The sequence below is a fragment of the Megalops cyprinoides genome, chromosome 12 (genome assembly GCF_013368585.1).
Source record: "Megalops cyprinoides isolate fMegCyp1 chromosome 12, fMegCyp1.pri, whole genome shotgun sequence".
Lineage (NCBI taxonomy): Eukaryota > Metazoa > Chordata > Actinopteri > Elopiformes > Megalopidae > Megalops > Megalops cyprinoides.
The window spans coordinates 4,991,828-5,004,758 of NC_050594.1; positions in this window are offsets into that span (position 1 = coordinate 4,991,828).

Here is a 12,931-nt window from a genome sequence, read left to right on the forward strand (position 1 = left end):
GAACACAAATCACCTCAGAGGATATCATTAACAAGTCATGCAATCAGATATATTAGATTAGAGTCAAAACTCCAATAATCATGAACAGAATCATTGAGTCTTCATAAAATGCTGCATTTTGTGCCAAAACCCAAAAACAGTCCCAGAAACACAATACAAATTTACTCCTGGATTAAATCAAAACCACCAAGTCATCTACAAGAAAGTACTTCACAAGGAAACTTTACTTTATAATCTGGTCTTGGAGTGATCTTAAAAGGGTTTTTTTTAGGGACTTTAAAGGACTTTCCCTTAACACGACTTAACGGTTTTGATTACATCCATTGGCTGGCGTTAAGCACTGACAGGAAAACAAAGAGATGCTGCCCTAAGATCCTTGTTTGTGATAATATGAGACAACACCACCATTGGGCAATGGGACGGCTTTGTACTGGGTCACAGCTGGCCCCTGCTGACACACCATGGGCACTTAAGAAATGGAAAAATGCTGAGAAGGATGCTGAAAGGACAGAGAGGAGAGGGGTGTGTGGGAGATTGCACACAGTACATGTGGGGGAAGCTTGTTTGGTAACTTTGACCATTAGATGCTCAGGCAATGGAATTTTCCTACATCCCAATTTTTCCACATTTTTTTTTTCAATTTTTTTTTGTTCACAATCCTCCAAACAGCACGATGTTTGGCAGCCAACACACCACTGACATTGAAGGATCTGGCCGCAGGTCCTGAATGTAGATTTAGCACAACACACTGATTTGAAGGAAGTGAGATAACCAAACAAAACAAATTGTTGATGAACTCATATCTTGACTTTGTGTGGTCCCTCTCACGCATTCCATTGAAGGATGAGCTAATTTAACCACAAGGTTTGCGTGTGTGTGTGTGTGTGTGTGTGTGTGTGTGTGTGTGTGTGTGTGTGTGTGTGTGTGTGTGTGTGTGTACCTGTGTCTGTATATCTATATGCACGTTTGCACCTCTTTATGTGTGTGTGTGTGTGTGTGTGTGTGTGAGTGTGTGTTTGTGAGAATGTGAGAGAGAGAGAGAGAGAGAGAGAGAGAGAGAGAGAGAGAGAGAGAGAAAATTTTGCTTATATGTGTTTGAGGGGCACATTGAGAGAGAGAGAGCTCTTTCTCAATGAGAGGCTGGAACACTACATTACTGCTCTTCAGACCTGGAGCTCCCCCAACAACACCCCCCCACCACCACCACCACCACTACACACACACCCACAAACTCCACTCAAAAGATATACAGCTTCGGTGGGCCTTTAAGAGACAGGAATTCTGGGAAACACAGTCTGTTGAAAAGCCAAAGCACTGCAGGTATGCCATTTTGACTCGCTAGGGTGGAAAATACCAGAGCAGAGGGCCTATCTTTTAGTGTTCCTCGGTGTGGGCGAGCGTGAGGACCAGGGAGACCGGCAGCACATGGAGCTGAGACACAGCTGTGTGTGTGTCAGGGCTGAGCAGGGGGAAACGGGCGATGTTTACGCCGCAATTTCTAACACCAGGAGGAGAGACAGAGCTGCCTCGCATCCAGGGGCCGAATCTGCACAGCGCGTTACCGCCGTTACTGTGAACTGCGGCCGTCAGTGTCCCGAATGCAGCCAGAGAGCCCGACTCCCGGGCTCTCGGAGTCACGGAGTTGGCTTGTTTTGCGGAACATTGTGTCCGCCCGCGTGTCACATGTCGGCATGTGAGGTGCGCTCCACATCTTGCTCGTTTCCACCTATAAAAAAAGGTTTTTATGGACGTGTGATACAGTGCACACTGACGCAGCTGCGCGTACATCATCCTTTAATATTTTAATATACAGCTCCATCTGTCGGGATTATTGTCAGAGGATCGTTCCAGCCTGTGCACCTGCATATGTTTACATATTTGACAGTATGACATGCAGGGAAAAAGGAACATAAAGAAAACACTGGTTGGAAACATGAATACAGTCATACTGGAGGCCACTGTTGAAAAGATACTGTAGAGTTTCAGGAACAGAAGATCATAAGCACAGCACAAGAGCGAACTCTGCTTTGTAAATGATGAGAACTCATGGACTGCTAAATTACGGGCCCCTTTTTTTGTAGATTGACAGGAACAAAGTTCAGGTGGGCTCTGATATTTCTCAGAAAGTTCACACAAGCCTATTTCTGTCCGCCCGGAGCTCTGGAATTCAGTGGCAATAAAAAGGTAGCTTGAGTGTGGTCCAGCTCCTGTCACCTGAGAGTTAGACAATGTTGATGAACTTGATGGCCACTCTTGCGTGTGCAAGATCTCTAAAATCACATGAAATCTCATGGTGATGTTCTTTCTTTCCTTCTTTCTTTCAGTATGCATTCAACAGATCCCAATTCTTGATTCTGTTGTGTTAGGGAACACCTCTAAGCTTTGCCTTTTTGTTACAAGAACAAATAAACAAACCATTCCCTTATGCTAATCAACCAACCTCAAACCCTTAATCTTACCCCAACCCTAAATCTATCAAATCAGCCCAAACCCTTGACGTTGCTACGCAACTTACACAACAATGAGAAACTGCATAGTAGCTCATTAGCACCTGCTAGCAGTTACACAGCACTTACACATGCAGCTCCTCTGTAATTGCTTGAGTAAATATAAACTTAATAAAAAGCGCAACCTCATTATTCTAATGACAAATGGGTTCAGTTAATCACTCCAAAGTGCCCCCTTTGACATGCATGTGCTACCCTTCAATGTGACCTTGGAATTGCTATACCCAGTTCTTATCACTTTATAAAAATTTCCTACTTTATAAGGATCAACGAGATGGCAAGAAAATTTAGGCCGGACGTCAAGGCACAAAAAAAAAACATTCAAAGGGATGACTCATTCGCCACATCTGAGGGTGGACATAAATAAGCAAATGGATTAAGGGCTAACATAGCCGAAGCACTTACAAGGCTCTGGGTTCCATTAAAGGGCTCACACGCAGTGCTGTTAGCCAAAACCGAGAGCCGGTTAGCCATCTGGCCGTGAGGGAGGATTTTTTTTTTAAAGGGAACTTGCCGGAAGCCGATGCGGATCAACGCTCATTAAAAGCATGTTTATTACACTCTTGTGTTTTTCGGGCGTTTGAATGTGGAGGGTATGCGTGTCTCACGGCTTTGTTTACGCATTCTTGCCGGCGAAGAGGGCCAGCTCCCCCCAGCTTCCGGCTGTCTTGTTAGAACGCAGCTGTCCCGGTTACAAATGCAGCCCCGGGAGCGCCGTCCTCCGTGACACGGGGGACCTTTCACATTCTGTGGACACCACTACTCAGGAATGCGCTGTGATATGATGACGCATTTAGAGAAATTCCAATTGTTTGAAAACCGCATAGCCTTCAGGTCTAATGTTTTGGCTGCAGCTGGTTGAGTGGGTGAGTGTAAATTCATTTTTTTTTTTTTTGGTGGGGGTCTTCGCCAATATAGAACTACTATGGGAATGCACAGCTAAGGAAACAAAATTTTATTTGCATCTGTGTTCTTACATTTTACAAATGAACTGAAAGCAGCATGATGCTTAAGCATTAGGGCGCTGGTCTCATTTGTGATATTTCCAGTATAGCCAGTGAGGAAGATCACATGGCTATTTTGCTTTCACCAATATGGAGAATAAAGTCATCTGGTGTGGAGGACTGAATCTTTCCTCTCACAGAGAGGGTGACATCACAGTAACAGGTTGTAGACACTGTACCCAGTTGTATTACAGGAACCATGTGGATGTTCCAGCATTTCTGTCCATAAAATTTGCAAATTATTAAATATAACACAGGGCAGAACACATGATGTTTTTACTTGGCGATTAGACAAAGACTAAAAAAAAGGCCCGGAATGTTCCTTCGACCAGAACTCAGAACGGGAATTTGTGGTTTCTTCTCGATGTCACAGTACAGTTAACAGGTCATTTCTGGTCAGGTCTCCGGAGAGAACTGCCACACCCACCATGGCTGCCAGAACCTGTCCTGATTGGCTGATCTAAACCTTGGCCCGTACGTTAATGACCAATTACAATGATTAATGACCGATTTCAAGCTTGAAATCCTGCTTTCTCATTCATTGATATAGCATATACTGTGCCCTGCCACCTCCCAGGGCTGAGGACATCACATTGACATTAAATGTGTTTGTCTGTTTGACACACCAGTCATGGGAAAATATCACCTCTTACTGTTGGAATGGGCCAGTTAAACACGAAGCTGAAAAGCACTTCCCAAACAAGGGGAGAGCGAGCTTGGATTTTCCCTGACGCCTACGCAACACAGCGCCCTGGTAATGTCCATTACATATGTCTCTCCTCTGCGTCATTACCAAGCGTTAACAAGTTCACGATGTCTCGGAAGTAGCTGCCTGATACAGCACAATAGCTCAGACAGTGGTGGGCTCCATCATTACACTACATTACAGTCGCTTGGCAAGAGGCTCTAACTCACAGCAACTTACATAACAATTTTCACCAATTGCTCAAATGTCACCCACATAACAGCTGGATGTTTACAGAAGCAATTTACGTGACGTATATTGCCCAAGGGTACAGCAACAGTGTCCCACCAAGGAATCGAACTGGCAACCTTTGGGTTACAAGACCTGTTCCTTACAAAGGCATCACACGGCTGCCCTTTATCGAGAGAACCCATGTCCCACTGGATTCTGCCAGTGCTGAATAAAGAGCAGCCTTAAATATTTATAAAGTTCTCAGCCCTCAGAGGTCAACGGCTTTCTCAGATACCCTAGTTAAAGGAAGGGGAAATAGGGCACTACATTTGAACATGCTCTGACCAATGGATGTAAAAAAAGGCCAGAAAATGCTGAGGTCCCCTGTGACCCCAAGCTGAACACCCCGAACCTTTCGAGGACTGTACAGCCCTGCAGGGACACAGAGAGACACACGCCAACCCATTCCGTATTTACAGCACTATGTGTTGTCACAGCAACGGGGTGACGTCAGCCATTTTGTGGAACCTTTTCATGTCGTTAAGCCTGGAAAAACGCGCTTCCCATCTGAAGGGAACAGCTAGGACTTGAATAAGACACAGACTACAGACTCTGAATAATGTAGGTCACATTGAAAGAGGCTAATGTGATGTGTAAAATGGGAGCATTCCAAAAAATTCCTGTAGCGTCCTCTTCAAGTGAGTGTGTGTGTGTGTGTATGCTTGAGTGTGTGAGTGTGGGTCTGTGTGTTTGTGATTGAGATTGTTCATCCATGCACAAGTGCACTTGCAAATGAAAGTGTCTGAATACATGTGTGTGACTGAGAGAGAGTGCTTGTGAGTGTGTGTGTGTGTGTGTGTGTTCGGTAAGTATGGCTGATGAAAGGAAAAACTCTCTGGAAAGTCACATCCAGGATTATACAGTGGAAAAGGAAAATGCCTGAATGAGCATGAGAACAGTCAGGGTGACCGACTGGACAGGCATCCCTCTCTCAGGTCAAGGGAAACCACACGGCCTTGGGAGTCTCAATGCTGAGCCATGCTGCCATGCTGGCTAGGGATATCTCGACATATTCTTTCCTTGCAGAGGTAATGGGGAACAGAAAGTGTGTCAGGACCAATACAAAACATCTAGTTTGGCGACTCAACTTGGAAAGAAGAGAGCTTTCAAACATACTGCTCCAGAGCAATCTCTGTTAAGTTCCTTCGTCATGAGGGGAGGGTGCCTTGTCTGTTTTATGATTCTTGGCTGAGATCGGCTCTTCCTTATCAGAATAAGCTGCCTTAACCGATGATACAGAACAAAAAGATCTGTGCAATTTTTCCCCAAAGACCTAAGAATGCCTTTCCAAAAACTGATCCTAACCCAAACCATCATACCAAATAAGATGAAACTGATGGAGAGTGACTGATGAGGGGGGGGGGGGGTCCAGCTACACCCAGTAGTTATTACTTTTTTAAGAAGTTGTGTCTGACTTTTCAGGTCTTACCTCTGATAGGACAGACATTACAGGGGCATTCAGTGGGCATTGCCTCTGGACACCTGACCAAGAGTGGGTCTATCCCAGCTTATCAGCTCAAAGCACGTGAGGTTGTTGCGATCATTTGAGGTAGAACAGTCTGAACTAAAGAAGAAAGGGCATTTAGGCTGAAACCACGCATGAGTCATATTTCTTGAATTCCCAGCTCTTTGATATTTATAGAAGATGGCAAATGTTTTATGTGTTTAAATAAGGTTTGGAGGGAGGGGTAATGAAAAGAGTATGATTCTCAAGATAACATTTTATGGCATGAAATTCATCTTGATAAAAAAAAAAATAATTTGAAAGATTAGCTCTTCACCACAAAAAAGTAGTTTCCAAACTAGGGTATGTGTCAATAGTGGCTTTTACAGAAACCACCACCACTGGGGGTCCTTCTGAAGGGGTCCATGTCTGAGATTTCCCAAAAATGAAGGTGAAGTTAAACAGTTTGTTCATTGCTTAACTATTCTGTGTGCGCAAATGCGAGGATGGTCTTTCCAGAGCAGGTGAAGGCGTGCATGTTCACTGAGAGAGAAGTGCCTGGGAAAAAGAGGAAAAAAACCACTCATCTCAAGCTTTATTTCTCTTTTTATTCCTCCCCTGCCTCCGCGGTGGATTAAGAGGAAGTGACCTCACCACGAAACGCGATCGCGGGTGTCGGGTGGGCCTGGAAGCAGGTTGCATCACCACATATGCAGCTCTCTGGGTTCCCGGGGAGGCGCAGGTGGGTGGAGGGGGCAGACGGAGGGGTGTGTCCCTGTCGCGGAGCGGCAAGGGCGTCCATCGTTCCGCTTGTCCGGAGTAGAACACCAGGGTAGAATTTCTCTGCCACCCCGAACTCGGAACCCCCCTCCGGGTTGGCGATCTGCAAACCTGCTGTCCAGGAGGTGTTGGCCCACACGTGCAGAGCGCCCCTCCAGGCCACTGCTTTGATGGATCGCAGGCTGCAGTCAGCAGGGGGGGTGAGGGATCGTTCTGACGGGGCGAGGAGCTCTCTACAGAGGGCTGGCGCTGGCCAACAGTGACTCACGCTGGTGAAAGACAGAGCGCCGATGATATTATCCTTCGATGAGAAAAATCTGGCTGAGCTGATGGCCAGGGTCCCTCCCCGTCACTTTGAATGATCCGTCGTCGTCTGCTTTACTGTGTACTCGGGACACGCCTGTCTTTTTTCTGAAAAAGGACTCTCTCGACATCGTGTTGCAAATGTTGCAAAACACGGCTTGCAACTAATATCGCTTGCATGCACGAGTGAATGGCACAGGACATGAATAATACAGGGAAATAGGCTCAGTTGTATACTGCTTATTTGGGTCAACACTGATTACTTCTAACATATTAAAACCTATACCAAACCTTCACCAGTAATCACAGCATTTAGAAGAATGTTGCAATAGCTGGTGGTTAAGTTGTTCAAATTCCACACTTTTGCTTCAGGTTTCAAACTTTTGGAATATCTTCAACAGTTTTATAACAAGTACTGTATATAACAGTTATCTGAAAGGCTTATGTGTCAACAATCTAAATCAAACATGTTGTAGCTGGTCTTAAGCACTCACTAAACGCGGATTATACTGTAATCAGATGTTTTACGATCAACTTTATTTTTTCTTACTAGGAGGACATCTTGCTAGATAAGATACAGACGTTTGGAGATGCTGCCAGTTACTTCTCCACAGAGAGGTCATGCAGTGAATCAGTTAGTCATCTCTAGACACAACACTGAACTCTATCCAGACAGATTCCTACTAAGATGGCCCCTCAGATGGTTTGGGGAATTCATCTGTAAAAGCTCTGTATTCAATATTCATGTGATTATGCAATTTGATCACGGTGATTTTCAATTTCATCTTTCATTTTACTTCAGGCAGCTGGCTTTACATTTTACTATTTGGCACATTTACCTGAAATATGACCATTAATAAATGTGTACAAATAGGCGGCTTGAAAGAGCTACTTCAGAGAAGAGCCCTGAGTGGCTCTGTCCATAAGGTATTCCCTCTGATCAAAGGCTGAGCCCTACGACCTGAGATAGAAACCAGCCGTACCATTTCCTGTCAATGACCAGGATCCCACAGCAGAATAAATTGGCTTCATTCTGCCAGGGATATAGCGGTGAGCCAACAGGCGAAGGTCCATTTGACACTCCACACTCAGCACAAGCCATTGCATTACATTACATTATTGGCATTTAGCAGACGCTCTTATCCAGAGCAACTTTCATCAATTACAGTTTTTTTTTTCCTCAATGTTATCCATTTATACAGCTGGATATTTACTGAGGCGATTGTGGGTTAAGTACCTTGCCCAAGGGTACAGCAGCAGTAACTTTTTTGGTTACAAGCTCTGCTCCTTAACCACTATGCTACACTGCCGCCCATTATGCGCCTATGAGTTGCTCAGATGGCGTCAGTGGAGTAATATCCTCCAATGAGAGCCCACTTCATCGTAATGCATTGTAACGTGACTTGTACTGTCAGTAATGACCACACTGGCCTGCAGCATGGAGGACTGGAGGATTGACACTCCAGTTTGGTTGTTGCAGTGAGATAAGCCTAATGTACAATCAGCAATGCCAAAAACAGGACTGCACAAAGGCAGAAAAACAAACATAAATAAATAAATATATAAATAAATACGCATGAATAAAAGAGCCACTTGCTGCTTAGTTACACTGGAACAGCTGTAGAAACAAATGTAATATGATGAAAAGAAATATAATGACATTTTTAGATGAAAATTATTGCACAATGTCTGATGTCTATTTCAACGTGTCAAAGCCAGTCAGAATTCATTGCTTAACATAAACCAGTGTTCCATTTCTTCTGTTCTTACATAACATTTCTGTTTAACTTTAGTGGCCACAGAGAGCGCATGTAAGTATTAAATTAGCATAACAATGGAATTGGATGCTGATGATAATTGTGATGATTATGGTTATGATGATGATTATTATGATTTAGCAGTGGAACTCATATTGCCATTATAGCAGGATACATAATAGCATGTTATGTATCCTGCTATAATCCTCATGTAAGTGGTTAGAATGAATGAATATGCATCATTGTCTGTCCAGTCAACTGTTGAAATATAACTGAGGGCAAGGCATTCAGCAACCCAAGTCAGTTTGAAAGTGTTGTTGATCCCCCTTTCCCTCCAGATAACGTCCTCCTGATTCTGAGAGATATCAGAGGCCAAAAACCCCTCTTAATGGGTCTGGATACATCTGGAAAGCAAAAAACTGATAAGAAATAAATGAAAGAAGCAAATTCTACAGACATAAATTGCCATGGACAGGCAGGGTAAGGGATTGTCAGCGGGCTTGACCTCGCAATCCTCACCTTTCACTGTGGAGTCAGGGGTGGGGGGGTTAGGGGAGGGGCAATTCGGAGGCAAGTGCAACCCAAAGCACGCCCGCAATTTAAACGGTAGATGCTGATTACAAGGCAGGCTGTTAATGCCCCTGTGTTTATTAAGGCATCTGGTTTGTAGATTTGTTTTTCAGATAATATTTTCAGGAGTCAGCTCCCATTTATCAAAGTGACATTTACGATGCCTTGGAGAAAGTCTCCACTCCATAGCAAAAGGATCTCATTCCTCCAGTAAACTGTCATGTGAAGTTTGAAAAAAAAAAAAAAAAACTGTTTTTGACTGTTTTTGTATGGCAAAGTATCTGTCAGAGTTTGCTGATTTTTTTTTTCTTGAAAAGCACATCAGAAATAATTAGCAGCCCAGCCCCTACAGGAGGAATCCAGTCTTGATAATATCTGCAGTCACTAGCTGTGTAACAGAAGCACTGCGTGAAATCGTTTCATGTTTGCTTTGGAGGCCGAGATGCGGAATTGTCAAAGGCCGGTTTCTTGGCGCTCTGTGGTGAAAATGCTAGCGTCCCCTCGGAGATTAAACAACCCAGAAACGTTATTGCACCGAGGGCACTCCCCTTATGCCTCTCACACCATCACACTAATGAAAATGTACAGTCATGGAAAGAGACCACTGTCGTTTTCATTTATAACCTTAGGGAGAACAACTGACGTTTATCTGATGGGGAGATCAGGAGAGGTTAATGTTGCATTTGGAGGAAGTGAGGCCCAAAGCAAAGCCTTCCTGTATCGGAAAAATGTAGGCCTTTATTTCATCTCTAATCGTATTAATACTTGATAAGTCATCATCTAGTGGTGAGTTGTGCCTTTTATGGTATTAAAATGAAGTAAGAAATTTGCTGTAGAAATATGGTTGGACGTAATGATATTTGAATGTCCATAAACATTAAAAAAATGCATTTTTTTTTTTACTGGTTACTAAATGTCTACCAGCCTCAAGCCTGCTGTGTAGAGGAGATGTTTCTGCACCATTTAAGAGTAAGCATAAGCCATGTAGCCTTTCAGCTTTTGAGGTGGCTTAGTGACAGTTCCTCCAGGCATACTGTGACTCTGCTGTTAAGTTCATGGTCTGGATTAGTTACGGTCAAATAAACACCGATGGATGTTGCTCTCAGGCGTGATGCATTTGACTTCTTTTCTTACAGTAAAGCCAGCATTGTTTACACATTCTACACCCCGCCCCTTTCACAAGCATCCTCACCTCAATCATCATCACGGAAAGTCCCACATGAAATGTTTATTCCCAGGACATTGTTAAGTGCTTGAACCCAGCTTTATTTTGGTTCAGGATCCAGGGAGATTTACATAATTTACATTTTATTCATTCCCACCACTGGCTATTTACTGAAGCGAGGCTGATTAATCACCTTGCTGAACCATGAAACAGTACCTCGCATGAGATTGGAACCCTCAGCCCCCTGGTTTCAAACGCTGCTCTGTGACCATGCTGCCTTCCTGACTCCAGGCTAACATGGCAAAAACAGAACGCCTGCGAAGCCTCATTCCGAGCGGAAAACACACCCCAGTAACTGTACAACAGCACTGAAAGTTCTGGAAGACAGCCTCCTCAGAAAAGTACATACTGTACAAATTAATGTGTTTCTGAACATGCTGACCATACAGCAGATAAATTATATTGAATTATTTCAATTTCCAAAAACAAGAAAAGGGTAGCTGGGCTGTGTGTTGATTGTTTCTTAGATAAATAAAACACAATGTTCAGAACTATCCAAGAAAAGGTTTCATGTTTTCCCAAAACAATATATTTTCTTCTAATGCAACCTTGCACCACACTAAACACTTAAGAAAATCTACCATTTTCTCACAGTCCAGTTAACAGTGTTTATCGCTGGAAAATTGCTACATGACCCCTGTAAGCTATTTCAGAGAGGTCTGACACAGAGAGGGCTCCTTACCCATAATCACCCGCAGATCCTCTCAGCCAGCAAGAGCCAATGGCAGAGCAGAGTCAGAGCATGATTCTGGAACACAAACCCCATCACGCCTCATAAAGGTTTTGACCGTACTTGCCACTGGGGTTTTCATAAAGGTTCTTTTTACTGTATATTTCACAAAAATGGAAACAGTCTGTTTGCAGTAAAAACACATGGTTAGGAATGTACTGGTGTTGATAAAGATAGTCTGAGTTGGTTCAGACTAAATAGTTTTCAGAAAAAATCGATATGCAAAGCAATAAAAATATGTGGTTTGCGACGAATCTGATATGCTATCATAGATACTACAAATACATAGGCTGTTTACTAGGAGGATATAAGTGAATGAAACTCAGATATCTTCCTTGTTCATTTTATTAATGGTGGTTTCTGCCGAGGGTGATGTCTGTTCGGGTCAGTATCAGATTCAAAGGCTCCATGCACCCTCAGTTTCGGCATGTACTGTATATCGATGTATGATGTATACAGACAGCACCTAAAGCCGATTTAAAAGCTATGGTCCCGCTTTTGAGTTTGAGCCATGCTGAGAAAGCTTCAGCACACCCAGCTTAATGCAGACCAGGAGGAGATGAGCACGGAGAGGCCGAGGGGAGACACGTGAGAGGCCAAGGGGAGACGTGAGAAGCTGAGGAGACACACAGACGAGCTGTGTGTCATGAAGTCTGGCCCTTAAGCACTGCTTCAAGCAAACAGAGCTAAAGGGACTGCAAGTCCTGCTTATTCAGAGCAAACAGCTTTGTGTCATCAGTGTCATCAGCTCAGTGTCATCTGAAATGCTTCATTTCTCTGAGTTTCGGGTTTTGTTATTTCAGAGGATACAAACTAACAAAAGCATTATAATTTGACTCCAGTGATATTTTCATAACCATTTTGCATTTCACCTAGCCTTTTGTTAAACATTTATAGAACTAATAACTTAACGAATATAACCCAAACACATACCAATGATTGCTGCCAATTCTTTTTATAAAAAGGAATCTCTGAGTCACAGTTTAATGAGAGGAAGTCCCTGCTAGACAGCACTAACATAAAGCCCACACTGGATTCTCTGTGAACTGTGTTTCTGCTAACTACAGGCAACTTGTGACTCTAAGTACAATATTGCAAAGCACTGTGATGCAGTATTCAGGCACATACCTCTGTAAAAAAAGAACCTCACATGACTTTTGCTCTCCCAAACACATATATACTGGTCTATTTTGTCTGTAGTCCTTGTCTCCAATTTACTGTTGTCTGTACCCTGGTTCCTGTACAACTCTCTTCTGACAGTGAGAAGCCCAGAGAAAATGTACAACAGCTCCCCTGCAAACACACACACACACACACACACACACACACACACACACACACACACACACACACACACACCGTTATTTGATTATCCTCCAGGCTTCCAACAGAAGTACCCTGATTTAAAACTGAAGGTGTCTATACAAGTTGTCACTCATGTGCACATAACCTCATATCATATAAAATTATCAAAAAGAGATTCAGTACAATTATGAAATAAAAGTTTCCTGTATTTATAGTTTCCAGCTGCCCGCACTAATAGTAGCAAGATTGCAAAAGGATTCATAAACAGTCAGTCAAAGAAAAAAACCTTCTAGAAACACAGTTAATAGGGCCCATAACTGTTATTTCCAT